Genomic DNA, 25983 nt, shown 5'->3' on the forward strand with positions numbered 1-25983 from the left:
CAGCACCTCGGCGCCGCCGTGGCTCGGATCAGCTCACCCTCATGAAATGAAGAGCTCAAACTCAACATGTGCAACATGTGCAAAAGGCCTCAGGGAACCCTAAACCTTCATTCCTTGACAAAGAAACATCATTACCAGGTTGGTGGGAAAGGAGATGGGTTCCACTTCCAACATCCCAGGAGGAAAACATTACAGAAGTGCCATGGACCAGGAAGTCTAGAGTTCTATGCATCTTCCATCTCAATGTTCATATCAGCCAGACTACAGGTGCCTCCTTGGAGAGACACACTCTGTGCTCCAAGCTCCTCCAGCCGTCGGCAGGTCACCAGGGCTCCCCTCCAAGCTAAGTGAAATGAATGACTATCTCATTTACTGATGCTGTTAATAATGATGACGATGGTGGTGGTCATTCTCTATTAAGCCCTTACAATGTACCAGGAACGTGCCAAGTCCTCCTCAATGACTGTTTCGTTGAACTCCCGCTACTCTGAGATTCAGTACTACTTACTATTCACCCCCATTTGACAGAGAGGGATTCAGAGGCACTAAGTGCAGAGGGGTTTAGTTTGCCCAAGGTTGGCGCCATCCGAGGTGGCCCAGGACACGCCCCACAAGCATTTCCTGGCACTGCCTTCAGTACCTTTCCCTCCACCCACCACCAAGCCGATGGCCAAGTCTTCGCCTTGGCAACTGGAATCTTTACCTTCCCTGTGCAAAAACAAGACGGAGGTGGGCTTCCCTGGTGGTGCAGTGGTTAAGAATCCGCCTGACAATGCAGGGGACACAGGTTCGAACCCTGGTCCGGGAAGATCCCACATGCTGCGGAGCAACTAAGCCCGTGTACCACAACTACTGAGCCAGCACTCTAGAGCCCGCAAGCCACAGCTACTGAGCCCGTGTGCTACAACTACTGAAGCCCACGTGCCTAGAGCCCGTGCTCCGCAACAAGAGAAGCCACCACTATGAGAAGGCCGCACATCGCAACGAAGAGTAGCCCCCACTCGCCGCAGCTAGAGAAAGCCCGTGTGCAGCAACGAAGACCCAATGCAGCCAAAAATAAATAAATAAACTTATTAAAAAAAAAAAAAAAAAAACAAGAAGGCGGTGCCAAAGCCATGGGGCTCTGGAGGGATGCCTGTTATGATGCAATCCCAGACTAAAGAGCTGGGCGGTTTCCCAGCCAAGTCTAAGGCCGCATCACTCTGCTCTATTTAAACACGCAAGCAGAAGGCTTTCCAGCCTTCAACAGGCCTCTGCAGTGCTGCCACTGAATCCTGTGGGAGATCAGAGTACAAATCAGTAAGAACCCTCTTTTCTAGAGGAAGCTGCAACCCTATGTTGTGGTTTAGAGTCATCTTCTGCTGTAATTAGGAAGTGGAAGTGAGTCTGAATTATGAAAGGCCAGGAGTCCTGTACTCTCAAAGTTAGGGTTTTTAACAAACATGGGACTGGGGTCATCAGATACGCATACACAAAGTACCAGTTTCCAAATCTCCAAAGGCAGGCAAAGCACGCAGCCACCGTGATGGGTCCACGAAGGAATCTGATACACCCTCCATCTGTCCTTCAGTCCCAAGGGACCTGGGACTACAGGTCCTTGTAATCCCAGCTCAGATTCAATCAAGGCGGCTGAATCACAACTCCCCCTCACCCAGGAAGCCACCACAAGCACAGCACCCCAGAGGACAGGAGAGTACAGCTGGGTCCCCAAGCTACACAGAATTCAAACTCCCCGCCCCACCTGTGTCCCACCTGCAAGTAGGGGAGGCAGGGACATGCTCCCCTGCCGCGGAAAGCTCGGGAACATGGACATATTATTTCAGAGCACATACACCTCCTCCAAACAGGTAGTGCACCATGCTGGTTTGCCTTCCGTCAGCAGAAGACACTCCCAGCTGACGCAGAATCAACCCTTCCTTCCAGACAGATGCTGGGACGGTTCCTGCACAGGTCCAGCCATCCCACACCTCCCTGGTCCCTCTGCAGCCTGGGATTCATTCATTCAAAAAAGAGTCCTGTGGCATCTGTAACGTGCGAACCATGTACAGAAAATCAAGGAGACCATGAGGGCATCGGACGTGACCTCTGCCTCACAGAGCTTGTGAAAATCACTCTGGAAGATTCCATGTTAACAGAGTACTAATCCTGAATCCGAGTCCATTCACAAAACCTTTGTCTACTTCCACCTGATAGAGTCAGAAGCCTCAGTGTCATCAGAGAGTCTGAAGTCCTGGGTTTCTGTGTTATAATGACTGGGCAACCCTCCTGCGCCAGCGAACGTGAGTGAGGACCCAAATGTGTTAGGGGGGTGATGGGCACCCAGCAAAGACAAGCCCAGTAGGTTATCAATATTGACTAAGAGATGCAGATGAGGCCAAGGGCATCCTGAGTCGGTATCTTGCAGGACTGCGCACCCACCCTCCCACAGTGCTTCTTCCACATTTCCATTCCTGGGTTGTGGACACCTGTCTTCAGTCTGCAGAAGGGGTGGGACGCAGGTGGCCGTGACCGGATGAACCGAGGGGCACCCAGCAAACCTGCATTGCCCCAAAGCTCCTCCTGAGAGGGGGGAAGGCCTGTTTTGAGGCTCTGGTATCCAGAACGAAAGCACCGCCCAGCAAACAGCCCCCCCGCCCCGGACCTGACGAAATGGATCGCTGCCCTGCCGCTGCTTCAGCTGAATTTTTCAAGGAGTTGCAGGTTACACCCTACCCAGGCCAACAAAGGTTTCCTTTGAGTTAAACAATGTATAGCTGAACCAGAAGAAGGGAGGCGACCACAGACCAGGTATTGAGTTACAAGACGCAGGAACCAGATACCTTTGCCACGAACTCATTTTCTGCAAATCTCCTATATTAAAAGACAGCACAATACTGTCCGATAAATCAAGGCTGCTCTAAGCGGATCCAACTGGAAGCTCACGAGGACATCTGATCCACCAGCCTCGAGAAAAGACGGAATGGGGGGTCCCGGGTGGGAGCCACTGGAGTTGATCAGTAGACACATATGAAGAAATGGAAATTAAGCACCGGCATCAGATGTTCGGAACTGCTACCCATCCGTGGCTTGTGTGTTTCACCCCCACACATTCGCATTTTTTCCCTAACGTTCTATCTTCTTGCCGAATATAATTAATTTTAACAGCTTCTGTAACTTACCCCACAGGTTGTTGCTGTTTCCTTTACACAGTATACTGCTGAGAAATTGATTGGTTTGCTCCCTGTGTCTAAAGGAACCACGTTATGAAATATGTATAAATGTCACTGCTCGGGCTGCTGCTGAAGAGAGCGACAGAAAAAATGTCCCATTTTACTCCTTGCACAGGGTCCACTCACGGCAGACATTCTCGTCTGTTACCAGTCTGCCTGCTCACGCACAAACCAATGAATTGCGAAGCATTTTCTTTTTAAACCTCCTATTTATCTTTAACTGGTAGGAGTCTAAGAGAATTATCTCTTTTTTTTAAAGGGAATTATCTTAATTGCTACGTAGAAAGAGTGAATTGCAAATGTGTTCAGTTAACCAGGAAGACTTTGTTTTTAACAGCACGGGTCCAGGTGGGAGTTGCCAAGGTTGCCAAAAATAAAGGAATCAATCAATCAATAAAGCAAATGTGTTGAGCTGCTTGTTAGGTGGACGCCAGGGAAGGGGGAAGCCGCAGGCAACGGTCCTGGGGACAACCTCCACCGGGGACCACTGAATCCTCAGACATTTCCTAAAGCCTTACTTTGGAAAATGCACCAAATCAAGATCCAGAAATTAAATGATGAAGAACTCTGTAAGTACCCCGGTTCTTTCCGCATCACGTGTGGGCTATTTCTTGAGCTGCGGAGTATTTCCTTAGCATTTGCAGCTGAGGAATTTGAGGCTAAGTTGAAAGTAATGCCAGATTTACACTTGAACCTGGAGAGATGCTGTGTTCCTCCACAAAAATCTAAATGGAATGATCACCAAAATGACCTAAAAGTAAGATTATATTTTAAAAAGATGTTATTGGCCCAATGCATTCTAGAAATAGTAGTTACATTGGCAGTGGTAACATACAAATGCTAAACAAAAATATTTATACAAAGAAATAAGCTCTTCCTCTCCCATTAATGACACCCAGAGCGCTGGACTGAGACCCAAACATTTTTAAATGAGAAAGCTCATTTCCCCACCCACTCACACAGTGACATGAACATCCTCAGTCTGAAACTTATAGCAAACATGAACTATCATTTCCTTCAACATGCCTGGTCCTTACCCCGCGCAGGCTCGCGCCTCCATCCACTCCTCCCATTCTCCCTCCCTCTCACACACACATGCTCCACGTCCCAGGGAAATGGTAAGGAGCAGACCAGTGACAATGGCCTCTAGTTGTCCCATAACCTGGGGCTGCTGTTCCTCTGTCTACTGGGAGGCCAGGGGCAGAAATGCTTCTGTGTGGGGTCTGTTCAGGTTCCCATCGTGGCTGGCCTTAGAGGTGCTTTCCCTGCACACAGCCACACCCCTGGGGACAAGGGGCAGCCCATGGTCAGCCCCCCTTCCCACGGACCAAGTGCTTGAGGCAGGGATGGACTCCACCATGCACACGAGAACATGAACTTCCCAGAAAGCTGAGGACCCCAGAAGTCATCACGACGAAGTCATCACTACAGAGGGATCCTGCATACTGGCAAAGCAAGTCACAGGACTGCGGTGTTTCAGCAGGGACCAAGGGAACCCTGAGCCTGGGGTTACACCATCAGTGTCCAAGCCGCAGGTCTACTCATGGGCCCCATGTGCTGGCATATGATCTCAGCATCAAGTGCTTCGCTGATAAAACAGGGATCTTGGGGCTTCCCTGGTGGCGCAGTGGTTGAGAGTCCGCCTGCCGATGCAACGGACACGGGATCGTGCCCTGGTCCGGGAAGATTCTACATGCCACGGAGCGGCTGGGCCCGTGAGCCATGGCCTCTGAGCCTGGGCGTCCAGAGCCTGTGCTCCGCAACGGGAGAGGCCACAACAGTGAGAGGCCCGCGTACCGCAAAAAAAAAATAAAAATAAAACAGGGATCTTAGCCAAGGTTATAGGATCTTGGGAAGAGAGGGCCACATACCTAGTGTGTCCGCGCGCAACGCTGTATGGCATGCTCAGTATTGACCCAAGCCCTGCTCCACCAGGAGAGAGGGCCGTGGCCCCGCTGCTCTCCTATGGCCGCAAGGAGCCATCCCTCCCAGGCACAGACCTCCAGCAGGAACACAGCTTGGTAGAGACCCTCCCTGGCCGGGAACCCCAGGAAGTACAGGCCGGCTAGCTTATTGCGGACACGTGGATGACAGAGTTCCGGGCCTCCCTGGCCTTGCTGGTTGATTAGAACCAGTCCTGAGGGCTGGGAGGTGGGGACAGCACCAGCAGAGCAGAAAATGACCCACCAGAAGGTAGGGGCTAGGGGCCTGACCCCCATGTGACCGGGACAAGGACAGACTTTGAAAACAGAACAAAGGGACTAGGTGGATGATCTCTCTGGTCCTACCCAGGAGCCTTGCTGGGATCTGGAAATTCCCTGGAGGAAAGGACAAGGGCTGAATCAACACCTCCCAGAGAAGGGCTCCTACAGGAACTTGGATCTGCAGCTCATGAATAAAACACAAGCAAGAACCAAGACCCCAGAGCTCCAGCTGAGACCCCACCCCTCCTCCCCTCTCCGCAGACAGCAGGGGCCGAAGCTCCACCAACATCTTCCCTGCCGCCCCCGTCTCGGCCTCCTGGCTGTTTCTCATCTAGAGAGTCCCCTGGAGATGAAAGGCCCAGCGTATGTTGCTCTGGTTTGTGTTTTCCGATGTTGGCAGTTGTGCCTCTAGCCTAAAAACCGGAGCAGGATCACACGTCCCTAGTGCAGGCTGCATGGAAAGAGTGGACGGGTGACGGCCAGGGCAGGCCAAGAACTCAAGGGGACCCTGGAGGCCACAACACGAGGCCCAGCATGACCACAGCCAGCTCCCTCCAGTGCTCAAGCAGCGAGAGTCAGACTCACTGCAAGGTGTAGGCATTTATTTCTGGAGTAAAGCAATACTTTCCCTTCTGTTTTGCGGGGAAGAAAGCTGTGTTGGCAGAAACAGGGCAGAGGCCCTAATGGGGCCCACTGGCCCACTAAAGCCACACTCAGATCAGAGCAGCCTGGACCCTACAACAGACCTTGCAAGGCCCTCCCCTCTGAGTCACCAGCACCAGGGGAACCTCAGAGATCACCTTTCCCTGGGGCTTTGTGGGGCAGGTCAAGCTTCCACATCATCATTGCAATCTGTCAACATAAAGCAGTGCACAAGCCTCTCTGGGTGCGGCAGCCGGATACGCTGTCACGTCTTTGACAAACCGCAGCCACCGCTACGCCACCATCATTTTACAGAATAAAAGCTAAGGGCTGTGATTTGCATTTCCACTTAGCTGTAGACATTTGACAAAAAGCACTTATTTTTCCCTGACGCTTTTGTTAAAATTACAAGGTAACTTGGTACCGCTACCAATATTAATGCTTAATAACAAAATGGCACAAGGAAAAACAATGGCCCATCTGAACCACTGGAGAACTAAGTCTGCTTCCAGAAGTCAGCGAACCACGGAGCACATCGGGGTTTCACTGTAGCAAGCGATGACGTACAGGATGGACAGTAAAAGCAGAACAAAATGCAACAGATCTCAATGTAGCGTGTTGTCGTTCATTAGTGATGACCAAATGAGCCTCTTTGCACGGGGGGAGGAGGCTGACATGTCTGATTTGAAGTTATGAAAAGAAAAAAGCCACAAACCAGACTATCAGGTCTAGAATAATAGAAATAGAATGCTTTTAAGTGATGGCATGCACAAATATACTAAGAGGACAAAAACGACGTATAAATGGTTCTAGCACCACACAGGTTTGCCATTCCAAGACTGTGACTTTTCATGAATTTTGTGGCTTTTGTCTATTTCCTTCTCTTCTGCCTACATTAAAAAGGATTTGTCTAGGAGATCTCAACAGGTAAGCTACCAGGTTGAAATCAACATGTGGTCCCTTGCTCTGGCTGCAATTCAAGATACCCCTCTTGTGTTGCTAGGTATTGACTGCAGTTGGGGCTGAATGAGTAGCCATCCAACGAGTGGGGTACAATGTACTGGGCACAGTGACAAGCCACAGAGAAAAGAGCCAAGAACTAACACATGCTTCTGGGACACGCGAGAACCACACCCTGTGAGTGTACAGGGGGGTGGTCAGGGACGAAGGTTAAACCACTGGCAGGGTGCCCAGTGCTGGGGAGCAGCCAGGCCATCGGGGTCACAGTCAATGTGGGTGAGGTCACAGACACCACGAGGCATCCTCCAGGCATGGTGGCCATGCTCTAATGAGGGCCAACGCCAACGTTACACCGAGCTTCTCAAGCTCTTCCAGACTGCTATCAAAAACTGTTACCCCAAATTATGCCCAAAACACATAAGTGCTGAGAACCACTGTACAAGGCCAATTGTGTGCGCGTGCTAGGTGCTAGGGAAAAATTTGCTATCAGGAATGGTGTTGCAATTTCATTCTGATATTGGATGCATTTATGCAATGTCAATGTTCCTCTCTCTGAGACAGAGATCACTGATAAACAGGATCCCGCAGTGGTTCAATTACTAGGTCGAGTCAAATGAAAATGCTGTTATGTAACCATTTCTTGATATTTAAAAAGCCCATTTCATCCTTATACTGTGGATTTCCACATTCTTATCTTTAGAGAAGTAGTTTTCCAACCCCGTGGTGTCTACAAAACGTACCAAGCATCACTCTCAAGTCTTGGCACCCAGCCGAGACGCTCCCTCAGGTGAACCTCCGGTGACTTTCTGTGAAGGACTCGAGGATCGGGCACTGGCAGTGCTTGGACATGGAACCGGACAACCGTGGGGGTCTGATGGATTTCCATCACTGTGACCCACTGAAAACAACTTCAGTGCCGTTACCCAATCCTGGAATTAACACCCCACCAACCCCAGGTCCACAAAGAATGTGTACAACAACATCCCGGCCTGAGAACCCCGGGCAGATTCCAGCACACAGGGTCTTTAAAAAAAGGTTTCTTTTAGAAGAATGAGAGCCAGAAAAGAAATAAATGTTGGCCTTAAAAGGCAAAGTTGAGTGTATACGGTTGAGAGTGGCCATCATGACTAATAGATACACCCATGTCCCACCCCCAGAAGAAGGTTCACTGATATTTCTAGTTTCTCATCTCCCCAGTACAAAGATTCTTAGAATTGTTCAAAGATTACGGAGTCGTCTCTGATAAGTAACCCTCTGTGAACTTCATGCTCTGCCGTGGCCTTTGGCGGGGCAGCCTTCTCAGGTCACTCTTGGGAAAGGTTTCCGGGTTTCTACAAGGCGGGGGCTCATGGGGACCACCCCAGTACAACTACTCATGTCACAAATAAGGCCTCCCAGAGGGACCTGCTGGGGAGTGGGCTCCGTGAGCCCAGGTCCGGAGCAGCAGCCCCGGTGTTGGCAACTGACCCTCCTCCATGGGAAAAGGCAGTGAGACCCTTCCCCGGGCCACACCCACTGGTTGGGTTGAGACTGAGGGTCAGTTCGGGCCCCCTGGCGGTCACCGGCTAAAGCCGTGCCTAAGGCTGCATTTTAAGGCCAACATTTCTTTCTGTTATTATTTATTCCAGACCGTGTGTGCTGGAATCTGCCCAGGATTCTCAGGCAGGGAATCTGTTGTACAAATTCCTTGTGGGCCTTTGACCTTTCTCCAAACCTGAGGGTCTGTCCTACTCAGTACTGCAGGGAACAAGCCTGGGGGTTGACAGAAAGAACGGTGAGAAACGGCTCACACGCTTTTTTCTGGCTTTAAGGTGACATTGCCAGCTCAAGGAGAAAACATTTTTTTCAACAGGATAAAAATCAATCATTTCTGAGAAGTTGCCACTTTGAGAGTCTAAGATCTAGGTTTTGTGGGAAATGGCTAAAGGCATGTTGAAATTAACTCAGGACCCCCAAAAGTCCTTGCTATGGAGGGAAGACTGAACTCTCTTCATTGGTATTTTCTCAACCATACTCCAAATAAGCAGACAGTTGAAGGCTCTCCTCAGCCCACATCCCACATCCCTAATCCATTCCACCAGAAAAAAAACCATTCTATGTTCAAGACATCCTAGAGGTTGGCAAGTCTAAAAGCCTTAGCTCATTAAAGATGTGCCATGCTCAGCAAGCTGCTGTCTCCCTAAAGACGTCCATCTATCATTTTGCCCAGGCCACTCGGGGTGGCGTGGACTGTTTCCCCAATTCATTTTTATTCTTTGTAATTAATATGTCGAGAAGTCCTAACACGGCTCCATCCTGACTCGAGTTTCCTGGTGTAATTTCCATTGACTTATCTCTATAGCAGCAGCGGCAGCAGCAACAATCACTTTACACTGAACTATATTGCTTCAGAGTTAATTACATGTATTTTGCTTTTGATAAATGAAAATACCAGATGCAATTAATTGAAAGACAATCAATATGATCCCGCTATTAGACGTCCCGATGAAACATCCTGAGGCTGCCAGCAATCCACAGTCATCAACAAATTGAAAACACATTCCAAAGGGGGTTTTGAAAAACCTGAACTTTTACCTGGAGATATTTTACAATAACTCACCAATATAAATGTGTCCACAAACTCTATAGTTCACACGATGGGCTCTCCGTCTTTTTAAGAGAATCCAGCTTCATTGGTTCAAAACCATTTAAGGCGATGAAACCCTGAAAGCAAAATGAATTGGATCAGTGAAGCTGAAGCAGTGATTTTTTCCTTGTTTACATCTAGCCATCCTTTAATTGCATTTTTCCAATGCCTTCGATTCTAAGCTACCAGAGGTTATTAAATGGTTTCATTAAAAATACTATTTGTCTTGCTTTAGTCACACACCAGATCAAATTAAACAGTAGAGCACCAGAACAAACGAACTCTTTCCATCTATTTTGACACGAAGCCAAGTGTGCAAAACCAGAAGGTGATATTGTGTCATCGCCGTGAAAATGTCATTTAACTTCTTTGCATCTCCAAGTAGCAAGCAAAGGGACAAAACAATCATATTATCTTCCAGCAAAAAGTCTTACCAACTGTTTGAGAAATATGGAATTCAGAAGCCCACGGTTTATAAGTGCTATTAGCATAAATGCTGACAACTGTTAATCCACTGTAACTGATGAATGGTTGCAGTTGTCATTAAGAGAAGGTGCTTTAACTTACTACTGAAATTGATTACTCAGTTAGGAATTCAATCCTAATGTTCGATAAAATTGCACTTTCTTGGCAAAGGCAATATGAAATGAGGTGATGCATTAAACAGCACTCACATTTATTTTAGTATACATGGAATGAAGAGGAAATACATGGGACCATCCACATTAGCTGAACCACTTCCTTTGCACACAAAGCAGTAAGAGGGGGCAGGCGAGGAAGTTACTCCTCCCCGGAGCTGGCTGACAGAAAAGGCAAACACCTGGGCAGTAGGCGTGTCCAGGTATCTTTTCTGTGCCTTTCCCATGAAGGACAGATGCAATTTCAATATTGGAGCTGCTATGGCACCAGGGGCGTCTGTGTTTTAAGGTAGTCCTTTCTCAAGTCCTGTGAGAATGAACTGTTGCAGCCATCCCTGACCATCTCCAAGCTCACCTTACAATCAGTCAGGATACAAATAGTTGATTAATATTTTTTTAAATGTATGAAATTACTGTAACCAGTTTCCCAGCTGCACTCTACTTTTCAAACCATTCAAAAGAAAACCATACTCCTGTGTTCTCTCTAATGTAAGGAAGGGTCCAAGTCCTGACACCAGCCAGCTCCTACTTCGCAATTACAAGAGTTCACAGCAGGAACAGAGTGGTCCCCATGGTCAGGGTTACCATAATACCCAAGGTCAAGAAGTAATTCACTCCCACTGTGCCTCCATACCACCTCACGCCCCAAACTTTCCAATTCAAGGGAGATGGGTGCGGAGAACAGAGACATCCCAGCCTCTGAAATGCTAGGAAGGAGGGACGGGCGTGGGCTCTCAGTAGTTCCAAGCCTCTAATGACACAGTAAGTTTCATGTTGACTAAGCATCTATTATTGCCAAGGAACCAGCCTTTGGAGGCAGCGAGAGCTTGCCTAGCAAACTCTCGTCCACCCTTCAAAACCCATACCCTAGACATCTGTGACACCTTCACTCCTGACTGCCAGGCTGTGACGTACTCTACCCATCGCCAAGTCTCTAAATGTTTAAATGCCTTGATCACGCATTATTCATCTCCAAAGTCTTCCACGTCTGGGATACAGTAGGAAATCAAATATTTAACTAACTGCATATATAACTGCATATATATATATACCTGTCTGTAACATTCTTTTCAACTAAGGTCTGAAGACAACGGCAACATGTTAACACCTACCTAATCTTACTGGTGGGCACAGGTTCTTTCCTTGAGATACTTCATAGTTGATATACTTCATAATTAAACAAGGAACAGACAACTCGGCTGGTGACATTTCACGGAATTTTAAGCCAAAAATTCAGAAGAGCCTGCAGACTGCCCGAGCGAACGGTGACGGCTTATTTAGTGGATTAAGAACGTTAAAAAGCTTGGAAGACTGTCAGAATCTTTAAAGCAAGTGCCCATTGTTACGTGAAGGTGGAAAGAAGTGCTTAAAAAGAATGCAGCTACAGAAAGGCTAAAAAGGCTAAAAATTCAAAAACACTTGTTTCCGTAGATACTTGATGACAGTGCAACAGGGAGTAGTGCCCCGCAGATGTGCCAGGGGAAATGTTCTTGGCAGGATTCCTCCAAGAACTTCTAGGAGTATACAAGACACAGAAACGACTTAGCTAATTAAAATCACCACCGCTCCTACACGAGCAGCCCCAGGAAGCTAAGCGGGCTGTTCCACCAAGTAACTCGGCCTCGGCCAGTAAATGCCAGGCAGCTCCAAGTTCACTCGCTGCTTCTGGCCAAGGAAAAGGGCATCTATTTTTGGCCCGTATGATCAACCTCGGTGAATCTACTAAACGTCACTTGGCAAATGTGTTCCACCCATAGTTGATGACGATGAGGGGGTCGCGCTCGTGCACGCACACGCACGCACGCACGCACGCACAGGGAGGGAACAGCAGTACCCAGAGCCTGGTGGAGTCCAAGCCAGGGCTGGGGCTTTCATATAGGAAACTTATAAATTCACGACACATCGCCTAGAAGGGTCCCTACCACCTGGATTTTTAGTTTCTTCTTACACTGAGTCGGGCATATGAAAATTACCTTGTAGGTCTATAGTTAATAAGTCTACTTTTCTGAAACTGAATGAGATGCGCTCTAAAAAGGTTTGGAAGGGGGGGGTCCTGAGAGACTCTGCCCCGGCTCATTCCAGGAGGACCGGTCTGGCCCCCACTTGAATTTCGCCCTCTTTCAGAACGGCTCCTGCGCTCTGCTCTGTGCCCTGCATCATCCAAACTCCAGAGAGAGAAGAGGGGCACACAGGCTCAGCGTGGGCGCCCCGGCATTCCCCCTCAGCACCAAGTGCCCACCTACTTGCACTTACTCTGCATGAACTTATTCCTAACGCTTCTAACGCTTTGATGTGTCAGCTCCTGTTACCACTCGGGGACTGCCTGAGCCCCACTTGAATTCTTTGCTCTGCCTGACTTGTATTTGGGTCATCTAGGCTTTAAGACGCCCGTCCTCTGTCCTGCTATGGCAGGTGGGGGCCCCTTCACCCACTGCTTCCTCTCCTCCCGGCTGGCCAGTGAGCAAAAGTGAGGCCTGGCTTGGACATTTATTAGCCAGAGAGAGATCCTAATGTGGTAACTGGACAGAAGCAGGAGGCCCAGGCTTGAGGAGAGCACTGGCCTTATCTGGAACCTGCCCTCCTTCACGCCGGGCTCATCTCAGATCCAGGGGGCCCCATGCACGCTTACTGCTTCAACAGAGAACCAGAAAGTAGTCTGCAGAATCATCCCTTGGCCCCCACAGATTTACTGCAATAGAGGGGCTAGTGGGAAAGGACAAAGGAGAGAGCACGGAGTTAACAGGACACTGCAGAGAAGCAGCCCAGGCTCCACGGGTCAAGGTGACCAACGCCCTGGGACTCTGTCCTGTCTGACACGGAGAAGGCAGCATCCGCCTCACAGGTGACCAGGTCCCTTCACAGTGGTAACGCCCGGGGAGCTCGGCGCTCGGCCTGTGCACAGCCAGTCCTCAGTAAATCCAGTCCTCAGCAGGCTTGGCGCGCGGCTCCAGGACACGGGACAGGCTTGTCATCATCAGTCTGCTGAGAGCCAAACCAGTCTCTGCTCACGTCACGAGGTAAACGGTTCCTGTTTGGCCTAAGAGTCCAATACTCCTCACCACATCTCTGAGGGGCCTACACGCTCCCCACCCCCGGGGGGCCTCGCCCTCCCCTTGGTGACAGTCCGGCGGGCATGGCTGTGCTCAGAAAAGGAACAAAGAACCGGGGGAAGAACCATCCAGAAACCTCGGCCTTCTCTCTCATCAATGTCCTCTTGGCTCGGACGCTGCTGGCTGGCCCTCTCAAGAGGGCACCTGTTGCTATCGAAAGTAAGACTGAGCCCTGCTGAAGTGATGATGTATCGCCTTCCAGGAAATGCTGGTCCGCTCACAGCTGCAGGGCCCACAGCTACCTCGGGGCAACCTGCTGCCCACCAGTGCCTCAGGGCAGAAGGAGCCACTTGCCCATGGGCTGCTGCAAGAGGGACCCACAGACGCGGAACTTGAGCCCCAGCTCAAGGGAGCCGTGGTGACCTGAAGGTCCGCGTGCAAGCCCTGTGTCAACCTATTCACCCCTCCTGCTGCACACACTAGCCACGCAGCACCATTTCAGGGTGTCCATCTGTGTAAAAGGGGAGTGACCCTCCACGGTGGAATCACGATGAGGATGTGAGGACATGGGACGCGGGTGCCAGGGGCTTGCCCACGTGTCCACAGCAGGGCCTCACAACTATCTCAAGTTCAAGGGCGGCAGGCGGGGAAAAGTCCCGAGTAGATGCGGGACCCAGAAATCCACAGAGAAACCAAATGTCCGCCCCCTAAAACCGGCCTGCCCCTATCAGCAAGAAAGAAGTCCTTCTGGCCAAAGCGGGACGTGCCCAGACAGAGGTGCCAGAAGCCAAGTCAAGGCCGGGGGCCGCGGCTCCTGGGATACATTCCACGGGACCCCTGAGCAGCCCGGGCCTCTCCCCACCCCCTCCAGCTCCCGGCTCACACCTGACCACCCTCAGCAGGTCTGCCACACATCCAGGGATGCAGAAGGACCCACAAAGGGATAGCTTCCGGCTGCCCTCAGCTGACTGGGCGGGGTAACCAGAGCTGCATGCTTGGGGGGCTGCTGGGGTCACAGACAGGCATCTCTGAGCAACATGGGGAGTGGGAGGGGCCTGCAGCTGCTAGGATGTGGCCTCTCCCCGCACTCAGAACTCGGAGCCACACGTGTGTGATCTGCCCCTAACCAGGACCTCAGGCTGACACAGTGAAGGCACAAGCCCAAGTCACCTGGGAAGGGCCCCCCTCCCCTCCCCACGTGTATTTATGCGCCTGCCCAGCCTCTCAGTATTAACGCACCCCCAGAAAGGCCTAGCCCATCAGGCACGAAGCAGTGTGGAATTCTGGTGTGCCTGTCACACTGGGAAAACCAAGGAAAAGACTACGTCCTCTGAAGGGGGAAACGCTGGACAAGACGGAATTAACACGGTGTGACCTGACGTACTTTCCCCTTAGTTCAGGTGCATCATTCCTTCCCAGGATCCAATTCCACGTACTACTGCCTAATAGTGAATAAACCGTATTAATTAGCTTGGAAACAATTTTCCTTTATTGAGGCAGGAGGACCCTGAAAGCTAATTCTTTCCATGTCCCTATACAGCCACACTGGTGTCAAGACACCTAAGGTCAAATCAACACTTCATTATTACTGCCCACCCCGCCATGTGCAAGAGTTTCAACTTCAATAAGAAAAATGCCCTCCGGGCACAAACTTTACATACAGTCTTTGTAGAGAGAATGCTTATGGAAATTCTGTAATGTTAGATATGTTCAGCTGCATTTAAGTTTTAAGAACATGAAAAGGCCCAACAGTCAAGATTCCAGAACTCTTGTCTTCAAATATAAGGAGAGGCAGTGGAAAACTGTAAGGGAAGTCTTGGAACTCTGCCACTTTCTTAAGGAAAACAAAATAGGATATTTTCTCAGTGTTGTCTCAGGTGTAGTCAATTAATGTGTCCCTTCCTCTGCTGCCTCTCAGCTTTCTGCTTTTGCACCCACCCTACAGAGCCGGCAGATTTGAGCCCAGCCAGGGGACCAGGAACTGCCTAGCCTCGCAGCATTAGCTGGGCTTCAATCCTCTGGGGAAAGGCTCTGTTCTCAGTGGCTCCAGCAATGGAGAAATAAACAAGGGCATGAGGCTGTCAGACTGGCGGGGCAGGGGGGAATTGGAAACAACTGGAAAAACGGACACGGAAAGCAAATCGATAAACGGGTGCTGCAAATTCGGCACAACAGGAGCCAAGTTTTGAAAGAAAAAAAAAGTGGTTCAGTGAGCAGCAACCACACACACAACGACGTCATCCTGTGAATTCAAGCTGCGTTCCCACACCCCAAACTGCCCAGCTGGCCTTGAACATGCAGGCAGCGGGTCTGGGCAGTCTGACTCCCGGTCCCCAGAAGCCTGGCTGGGCCCCCACGAGTCTATCCCAATGTCAGACAAGCTGGGAAGCCGCCCTGTTAACTTTGAAGTGCCCAGAGGAGTGGGGGAGTCCTCGCTGGGGGAGGACCCTCTTCCAATCAGCCTGGCTCAAAGGGAAGCCTGGCCCCTGAGGTCTCAGCCCAATGTATCAGGCAGCGGAGATGTAAACCCACAAGTCAAATCAGAGACACCTGTACGTGGCCTTTTGTGGTTTCAAATAGTAACTGAACAAGAAAGCTATCAGCCCAGGCACACGCGCCTCTAGGAGAGGTTCCGGAACCTGCTGGGGGTGGAAGAGAGATGATATGGCCCAAGAACAGAGCCCAGCTAGTAGCAACCACGAACCAGTAGGGCATCTTGAAATGAATGCCCTGGCCTCGGTTTTCTCCCAGGTAGAGAGGAGGGCGCAGAAGAGGTGCTGAGTTCCTTTTCTTTTTTAGACTTTTTTTTTTTTTGATGTGGACCATTTTCAAAGTCTCTATTGAATTTGCTACAATATTGCCTCTGCTTTACGCCTTGGTTTTTTGGCCCTGAGGCATGGGGGATACTAGCTCCCTGACCAGGGATCAAACCTGCATTGGAAGGCGAAATCCCAGGGAAGTCCCCCGAATTCCTTTTCATTAGGTACCCCATTGACACTCTGACTGACAAGGGGCACAGGGTCAGACAGTAAGCAGAGGGTCTCTCGATGCTCAGCACAGCAACATAAGACTTATTAAGCTGACAATCTGTAACATAAAATCCAGGGATGACAAGAGCAAAATGTTGAAGAGTTGGTGAGACAAACAGCCCCCCACGCTTCAGTGGGAGTGTGAAAGGGCACCTTTTCTGAAAAGTTAGATTTCATCCCCCCCCCACCCCATTCTACCCCTAGGGAGTAATTAGAGGAGGAGTAAAGATTCACATAAAAATAAACCATCTAAGATGCTTCCCTGAAACAGAAAATAGTTGGATAACTATCTTTCCTGATAACACTATAGAGAAAAACAAATAGCTATCATGCTATACCTACATACATTATGATACCTGTATCTCAACAAATTATTTAGTTTAAAAAATTCAAAAATATTTCACAACTTAGGAAAAACATTTACAGGTTAAATGGAAAAACAAATATAAGACTCCAAATGGTATACATAAATTTTAAAATATTCTTTAAACGGTGAATGTCATTTGCTAGTGTGTGCATACCATGCAGGAGACAGAAAAAACACCCAAGGTGTTAAAAGAAGTTATTTCTCCATATGCTAAGGTGATTTTTAAAATATAAGTCGTTCAGATCATAAAAATTGTACGCTAATCTTCATATTTTCCTCTATTTCTCCATTTTCTGCAAAGAGCAGATTTCCTACAGTCTGGAAAATGTACAGTGAATTTATGTGGGCTTCTACATCAGGAGAGGGAGCTGAAGCTGGGGATGCAGAGAGACAGCTGCTGCCTTGGTTCCGGGCCATAGCATCACTGCGGAGTGGCTCTATTTAGGATCTAAGTCTTTAAGTAATAGCTGCACTGCCAAGGTGGGTTTAAAAGGAAGAAAGGTATATCCCCTCCAACCTCATGCAAATTTAATCTAGAAACAGGGTGTCCCTCTTAGGAATGCCAACGCATAGATCTGAATTCCTGTGGCCAAGCAACCTGGGAGAATCCCTGAGGGGCAGCGGTGAGGGCACCCATGCAGTGGGGATCCCTTGGCTCCCCCAGGGCCTGCAGGAGAGGACAGACACTGCAGCAAGGCAGACTTAGCAGGCTCCAGCCAAGTTCTCAGCCACAGGTTAGACTGCAGAAGAATGAGTAGAGAGAAGCAGAAAATATATATGTGTGTGGGGTGTGTATATATATATATATATATATATATATATATATATATATGACTTGAGAATCAAATGGCCGAGTCCACAAGCCCTGAAAAATTACTCACAAGAAGAGTGACCGGATTTAGATACCAACGCTAAGGATCAATGGACTAAATGCGGAATATTGAGCAGGGAGGAAGCTGGGGAAAGTTAATTCAGCCGAGTAACAACAGCCCCTCCAACCCTAGCTCTCCGTAACTGTACCTCCATCCCCACCCCTTTATATGTGTAGAAGGCATTGCATCGGCTGCTTCGTCAGGTTTGTCACTGGTTTAGTTGGTCATGTGGGCTCCATGTGGGCAGGGACAGAATATGATTTTTATCTTAGAGACCTTGGAGACCAAACAGTAGTGAAGAGCATTAGAATGAGGCCACAAGTGGCGCTAGAAAAGCTCCCTCACCTCTAGCTGGGGAGGCTGAGCCCAGGATGTGACCATTCTCCCCTCGAATGTGGGGTTGCACGTGGTGCCGCAGGTAAAGAGCTCAGCACTAAGGCACTCAAATGTTTAACAGATACTTGTTAACAAACGCTTTCCTAACAAGACCAGGGGAATTCAAGAACCCAGAGTCCTGGGAAGAAAAAAAAGGCCTAGAGGAAATTAGGTTCAGTTTTATTTCAAACCAAATTTACTCAAACCCGAACCTACAGGTTCAGGGGAGGTTTAAGTTTAAAGTGAAGGGCATCACTGCCATCAAATGGACCAGCTGCTGTACGTGCAACCAAAGGAATGACTTGACTTTTGAAAATCCACTTACAGCGCTAGGCACGTCACAGAGAACAATACACAGAGAGCCTCCGCAAACACAAATGTGAGTGAAGACCCCAAAGGTGTAATGGCAACCTTTACACTCATGGGTCCAAAATATTTTTCCCCTTAGAGGCAACAAATTCTAGTCTTAAGAATAAATCCCAGAGCCAGATGGGACCTCAGAGAGCATCACATCCACCAACGGGGAACCTCCCCACACAAACAGCCTGATACCCACATCAGGACAGCCCCTTCACCTCCGACCAGAGTTCAGACCACCAGGATGTGATGGTCCCTGACACAAATACTGCCCCCTTGTACCCAAAGGAATCCAGGACAAGAAGAGAAAAGCCAAAGGCCAGACCTGCCTACAGCCCATCCCAGCTGCACGAGCCCATCCTGAGCTCCGGGTGGAGTTTTCAGGGCTTAACAGGCTTGATCTAGAAAAAAAGAACCGCAGAGTTTCTGAAGAAAACGCAACTACGACCTACTGATGCATATGTTATCAAGTAAATAACGCGGGGAATCCTGAACTAACTTCCTCGCTGCCTAATTGCTCAGTTGCATTTCATTAACTTTGAAAGTACAGACAACCGTTTAGCACAGATGTTCATGGGAGTAATACTTCATAAATGCTGTCCCCACTGATATGATGCATGTGTAAATACACACGCATATATGTTTAAAACACAGTGCAAATAAATGTGCTTTCTGAAGGAGCAATGGCTCAAAATTCTCACTGTGAAATTAGATTCTCGGGGTATGTCATTTTAACAGTTCTCATAAAGGCAGGCCAAAGCCACCTAGGTGCCTAGGGCTTCCTCTAAAGAAATCATGCTCACACAGCCTTTACTTCCCTTGTGCACCAGCCCAGAACCCCCTGTGTTATTGTTATGAGTGCTAATAAAACATCAAAATCCAATAACCTTTATCCCAAGTTTTGTTTCAATCCATGTGCACTGTGCAAAAACACACAACACAGATGAACAAAGCTCAAAAGGTGAAGGGCGGCCTCTTCTGCTGGCTTCCCAAAGCAGCCAAGCCATCAGGGCACAAGCTTCTTCAAACATCACCCCATGGACATCTGCTGAGAACCAGGGCAGGCTAGCAGAGGCCGGAGACGCCTTGTTCCTCCCGACATCGAGAAAGAGTCCATGTGAAGGAAGAGTTGTTTTGCAACTCCCAGGTCTCCATGATGGGTTTCCTCTTACCCAGTGCTCCAGTCAGTCTAAGACTGAATCAAAAATCTTTGGGGTGGGGACTTCGCTGGTGGAGCAGTGGTTAAGAATCCTCCTGCCAATGCAGGGAAGATGGATTCAAGCCCTGGTCCAGGAAGATCCCACATGCCACGGAGCAACTAAGTCCGTGCGCCACAACTACTGAGCCTGTGCTCTACAGCCTGCGAGCCACAACTACTGCGCCCACAAGCCACAACTGCTGAAGCCGGCGCGCCTAGAGCCCATGCTCCGCAACAAGAGAAGCCACCGCAATGAGAAGCCCGCGCACCGCAACCAAGAGTAGCCCCTGCTCGCTGCAACTAGAGAAAGCTCGCGTGCATCAACGAACATCCAATGCAGCCAAAAAAAAAAAAAAATCTCTGGGGTGGAATATTCCTCATCAATAAAAGGGAACAGACCAGTGATACAGCAACCTGAATGAATTTCAAAGGGAACCGTGCTGAGCGAAAACACTCCATCCCAAAAGGCTACCTACTATTTGATTCCATTTCTGTAACATTCTTAAGGGACAAAATTACAGAGATGGAGAACAGACTACCGGTTGTCAGGGTTTACGGACAGGGGAGGAGCCAGGACACTCCAATTCTAGAATTTTCTGAGTAAGCTGGGTCTTGGAAGTCAGCCAGCCCCGTTTACCACCATGTATGTTGGCCATGAACTGTCTGGGCCACCTAAAGTGGGTGTGGCCATAAAAGGGGAACGGTGGGGTGGGGGGATCCTTGGGGTAATGAAACTTGTGTGTCTTGCCTGTGGTGGGGCACGCTGGAATCCACACAAACACCACCACTGCGCAGGAGGGAACACAGCCAAATGAATGTGTGTGACACTGGGGAAATCTGAGCAGTACCTGTGGACTGTATCAGTATCAACTTCCTGCTTATGCTACTGTCACTACCATTTTGCAAGATGTTGCCAAGTGGGGATAAAGGAGGTAAAGGGTCTTATTTCTCTTACAACCACAAGTTTAATTACAAAAATAACAAGTAGCTTTGTCCTGTGTTTTTTTTTTTTTTCTTTTGGTCTGTCTGTTGAGTTTGGTGCATGTTGACCAATAAATAGGGCAACTCCTCTCTTTGGTGGATTGTTGTTTACCAGGAGCCCAGCCCGCTGACAGGATTCACACTCTGAACTGGGATCGGCTTCCTCCGGCTGCCAGGGCACACGGCTCCTGAACCCCTGACCTTCTCTGTTGGAGCTGGCAAAGATGCTTGCTACGTAAGTTCTTTCCTGGGAACAGGCACAACTGACTGGTTTCTCTCGCCCAGCTGCTGCCAGACGCCCAGAGCTTCCCAGGTCACATGTGATAGAACAGCCCTGGAGAGGACAAGAGAAAACCAGCCTCCGGGGCTGGTCTGTATAGGCGAGTGGGCACACTGGTGGGGAACCCAGGACTCCCTGATCCCGCATGGCTAAATCGAAACCCCAGGCAGCAGGCTGGAACAGGCCAAGACCGTCCCTGGCTGACACACACAGCTGTACACTGGGCTGGCCACCTTCCAACACCCAGCTCGCTCAGAGAAAGTTCTGGAGCTGGAGTGTCCTAGCAGATTACCAGAGCCAGCGAGCCACCTGTCTGAGAGAACCCACAGCTACATGCCTGCTTTTCCAGCAGCCTGGGGACCTTGTGGCTGCCCTCGAACTCCACATCAGCCTTTTGTGATAAAACTTAATCACACTGTATCAACCTCAAGGTCTTTTGTGGCGTTCTGTGTCTGTCCTCCAAGATCCCCTGGTGCCTCCCTTCTAAGGAGCGCTGGCACAGTCAGTCCTAACACTCCCCGGCACCTCCCTGCTGATTCAAAGAATCGAGGAGGAGAAAATTACAGGAGGAGCATCTTTGCTGTTTTGCCTTTATTGTCTTCAGGGTCACACTTCTTTCCATCCATTCAACAGAAGTTTATCCTTAATGTCTCCCACTGACAATAACGAAAGTACCTCCCTCTCCCCAGAATGTGCCATTAGGTACAAGTGTACAGATGAAGAATATTTCAATCACAATACTGTTTTTTTCAGATTCCATAAACCCTTAAATAGCCATTTACTCAACTAGCTGAGCGCTTTCAAACACTGCCCAGCTTCAAAGCTGATAAAGAAATAACCAGCGACTCTTCCACGGGAATAAAAATTACATTCTACATAAATTAAATATATAATTTGATTAAACATGTTTATGTCTTTGCGATGACATTTAAAATAGAAGTAATCATTTTCTTTCTTAAAAGAAAAACTCTTTCAAATATAATTCGAAGCTGTCAAACCTATCTCCTGCTACAGATCTGTTAAATGTCACGTACCTTCAAAGGGGGACGGCAGCTTCCTTTTAAATATGCAGTTCCAAACAGTGCGTTCTGAATCAAGCATGTATTAAAATACACCACTGGCATTTATCCTGATTAAGTAGAACCTTCTTCCCTTGCTCCTGACGGATCTGCTCGGGGTGGGGGGTGGGGGGGAAGCGGCACCCAGCCCATCTCTTCCCCATACAACTCCAGAGGGGCTAATGCCTGCACGCTGGCTGCCAAGCACGGGGCTACCGGGCCCAACACCAAGTCACACCCCTGAACGCCTGAAGGGGGCAAAGGTACCCTCTTATGAGCCCTATGGTTTCCCTCCCAGATATCTCGTTGAACCCTTTGTAACCCAATTTTGGCCCAACTGTAAGACAGCGTTAATCAGATGCAAAGAAAACTCCGAACTCATCTCCTAAGTCAATGACCTACATATTCAATCGCTTCCTCTCCAACTCAGTAGCAAACACCATGCTATATTTAAACACAGGGCACAGATATATCTTTCTCCTGAAATGCTTAGAGATACAGAATAGGCTTACACTCTAGCCCTCCTTCTCAACTTAAGGGATGCAAACCTTGTCAGCAACAACTTTTGGGGGGACTTAAGAGAACGGTATGGTCCGTGTCTCCTAAGAAGGTACCAAGGGTCATTTCTGAAAAAAGTAAAGGTAAGCAGCATCTTCACTGGAACGCAAGCGAGTGACGCCTGCCTCCCCAGCCCCTGGCAAAAAGCAAGTGCTCACAAAGAAAACAGACCAAAGGACTTAAAAGTCAGTTAAGGGTGGGTAACAAGCATGTCGCATACCAAGTGTCCAAAGGAGACGCAAACGTTCCGGGACCAACACCAAATAATCTTGGAGCCAGCAGAGGAGACAGACAGCAAAAGGAACAGAGAGCTCTCAGAGTCTAAGACCGGGGGAGGGGGACTTTTCACTGCCAATCTCTTTGTATCTAACTCAAATTTGATGAAATGTGGGCAAGTCAGCCCCCCCACCCCACCCCACCCTGCCCCCAACCACTGATGGAGGAGGATCCTAAGAACATCTGAAGAAGCATCAAGGCAGAGGCTGGAAAGGCCAAACAGAAGATGCCCAATCCAGCCCAACTCTGCACCAGCTGCCTTCCTTCTGGGAAAGGGAAGCTGCCCTTGGAGGAAGGAAGGTAAGGAGAGGCCAGGCCCGTGCCTGCACAACTCAGGGGAGCCTCGTAGACAGACTTACAGTGCAGTGGGCAGCCTCGGAGAGGACCAGGGTGGGTGGGATACACTTCACAACCAAAGCCCAGATCCAAGCCGGAGCCGGGAAGCCTCAGCTGCAGACACCTTCCTGCCTCGTCCTACCGTGTGACCTTAGGCAAGTCACTTTGCCCCTGGGAGACCAACTTCTCAAGGGGACAGGAGAGGAATGCTACCCAGACACCATGATTCTGTAACTCAAGCTCTAATTCCATTTAAAACAGGCACTCATGAGACTTGGAGCCAATTTTCTAGTCACTGGGGCTTGAAAGAAAACGAGAGTGTGGAAAAAGAAGAGTTATAACAGGAACTTCTCTTTTTCTTTGGATTAATGTACATTCCCTTCCTTGGTGACCAACTCCACGCCACTGTATGGATGAGAAGGGCCAGTAATCACCACGCGTGAGGCTAGATCCTGCAAACTGACCTGTGGCAGCAACAGTGAAGGCAGGAAGCGCGGGTGAACCAAAATGTGTAGTGGGGGACCTTCGGCTTGGTTCCTGCACCCCCAGCCTCCTACTAAGAGCGGAGCCTTCCCAGTTAATGCCACATGTGCTCCCATCTCCCCACGCCGGGGGCCCACAGAAGTCATCAGCCTGGCCGCCTCCCCCGCTGCACAGTGGACTCTCCTGGCTGCAGTGCTGTTTCTTGAGCCTTGTTATCAAGGTTATTGAACCCAATATATACACACATAGCTATAGCTCTCTATACACACATATCCAACACATCCAAAAAAACTCTGGTGTGGACTCCTGATGGTCAAAGCCAACAAGCCCTTTCTCCTCTGCCATCTACCTTCCCAGCTGTACCACACACCCGACCCACACCACCCTATCCATTCTGATACTGCACCAACAGAGAGGCAGGTACTGCTGAGAGGGAGATTTTGGAGATAAAGGAAACATAAACTTGTCTTCACGGAGTTCCAACAAGGAACAAAGAACAGAACGCCAAGTGCTAGAGAAGCAGACGTGAAAGAAGGAGAGTGCAACTCTGCCTCAGCTCCCACTCAGATGCTCCCAAGTCAGTTTCTTCGACGGTCCCTCCGAGGAACTCCAGATGCCCCTCACCAGCCGCCTTCTAGACACCTCCCCTCTGACTGCCCATCCACCCACCCCTCAAACTTGGCTCATCCACAGGCATGGACATCACTGCTTTACGCCCTTGGAGTCCGTGACTCCAACCAAAGCAAACCCAGGCCCTGCCCTGACTTAAGTTCCTGATCCTGGAACCAGCCAGGCCTGCCCCCTACTTTTGTCCACCTCCACACCTGAGAGGCCGGCAAGGAAGGCCAACGCACACCAATTCCTGGGCAAGAAGTGAAACTCCAACCAGCATCTCTAAACACACCTAGCAAAAGCCCCGCTGAGATAAATACCTTTTTGGAAGAATGACCCAGTCCAATACAACTGGCCTAGCCCTTGAAGTATTTTAAATGCCATTCTAAATTAAATGATACCCTTAGAATGGCTTCCCCTAAACTGTCCCCTCAACACTGTGCTTCTGACTTTCCCGGTGGACCCAGGCCCAAGCAAACAGGTCTTGTGTTACTAGACCTTGGTTGGTGGCAGAACCCTCTATCCCGTTAACTCCCTCTAAGGAAGCATTTCTCTTTAGGATGAGCTCAACAACACGTCTCTCTAAACTCACAGGAAGAGAGCTGTTCACAGCCAACTGTCCTGAAATTTGCAGTTGCTCTATGTCCATTTTTTTGTTTTTTAATTAACTCTGGTCCATCCCCTTACAGCATCCTGGGTTTTTTTGTTTGTTGTTTCTTTCTTTCTTTTTTTTTTTTTTTTTTTTGAGTCCAAAGAGACAGGATATAAATAAAATAGAATCCATTCATGAGAACACATTACAAGTCCTATAAACCACATTCCTGGAAGCACTGACCCTAAAGAGACTTGGAAAAGCTGGCAGCAGCCTCCCCAAGGCCAGAGAGGCCGGCACACCCTGACCACTGAGCTCTTGGGTGGCCCGGCTCACGGGGTGGCTGATCTTCCGGTGGCCAGGTAGCTGCACAGGACTGCTTAGCCCCTTTCCCCACGCTGAAAGAAACTAGAAATGCATGTGCTACCACGTGATTATCAGTGGGCTCCAAAAATGAACTTCTGTCAGTTACGAATGCAAAAACATGGGCACAGATGTTACAAAGGACCAGGAAATCACCAGGAACCAAAGGCCCTGACCCTCACGCTTCACTAGAGGGCGCAGTATTTGGGGGGTGGGGGAGGGGACAGGAAGACAGCTCGGGGTTGGAGCAGGTAGAGGCGTGCCCAGGAAAAATCAACAATTGTTCTGAACATCCAGGGAAAGCCAAGAGAAGCAGGCCCCTCTAAACAAAATAAAACGGTTACTTCTTCCAGAGCAGGCAAGCCTTATAGCCCAACCCACAGCACAGCAAATGGTGCAGATGCTGCATCTGTCCTGTTAGCGGAGGGAACGGGGAAGAGGAAGGTGCCCCCCCCCCCGCCCCAACCCCTCAAGCAAAGCCAACATTCTGCTAAGTGGTTTAAAAAATAGCTCCATCTTCCATACATGATTGGTAGCAGTGTAAAATGTCATTATAACTGCTTTATAAAACTAAACACACACCTATTTTATGGCCCAGCAATTCCACTTCTAGGAATTTACCCAAGAGAAACGAAAACATACGTCCATAAAAAGACATGTACAAGAATGGTTCACTTCAGCTTTATTCAGAATAGCCAAAAGCTGGGAACAGCCCACGTGTCCATCAACAGGTACTTGAGTAAACTCACTTGGTGGATTCCTGCACTGGAATACTACACAGCAAGTAAAAAGGAACCAGCAATTGATCCAGGCTAAAACACCCAAAAATCTCAAACACATTTAAAAAGGTGAATTTAAAAAGCTTTTCCCAAAAGGTATATGTGGTATAATACACATGTATGTATAACGTGTGAATA

The 25983-nt window shown here is 49.1% G+C and overlaps 1 protein-coding gene across 6 annotated transcripts in view; it reads right to left on the reverse strand.

The window, feature by feature from the left end:
• CTBP2 (C-terminal binding protein 2) overlaps nucleotides 1-25983 on the reverse strand; it is a 165106-nt gene that overhangs the window by 104909 nt on the left and 34214 nt on the right. For 5 of the 6 annotated variants that reach the window (XM_029245601.1, XM_029245604.1, XM_029245602.1 and 2 more), the window contains one exon: nucleotides 9615-9718. The gene's annotated coding sequence lies outside the window, so the exon portion shown is untranslated. Of the gene's footprint in view, nucleotides 1-9614; nucleotides 9719-11391; nucleotides 11410-25983 lie in introns of those variants that run through there. The other variant, XM_029245606.1, reaches the window with a different exon arrangement.

The sequence above is a fragment of the Monodon monoceros genome, unplaced genomic scaffold (genome assembly GCF_005190385.1).
Source record: "Monodon monoceros isolate NGI ecotype Baffin Bay Population unplaced genomic scaffold, NGI_Narwhal_1 Super_Scaffold_4, whole genome shotgun sequence".
NCBI lineage: Eukaryota > Metazoa > Chordata > Mammalia > Artiodactyla > Monodontidae > Monodon > Monodon monoceros.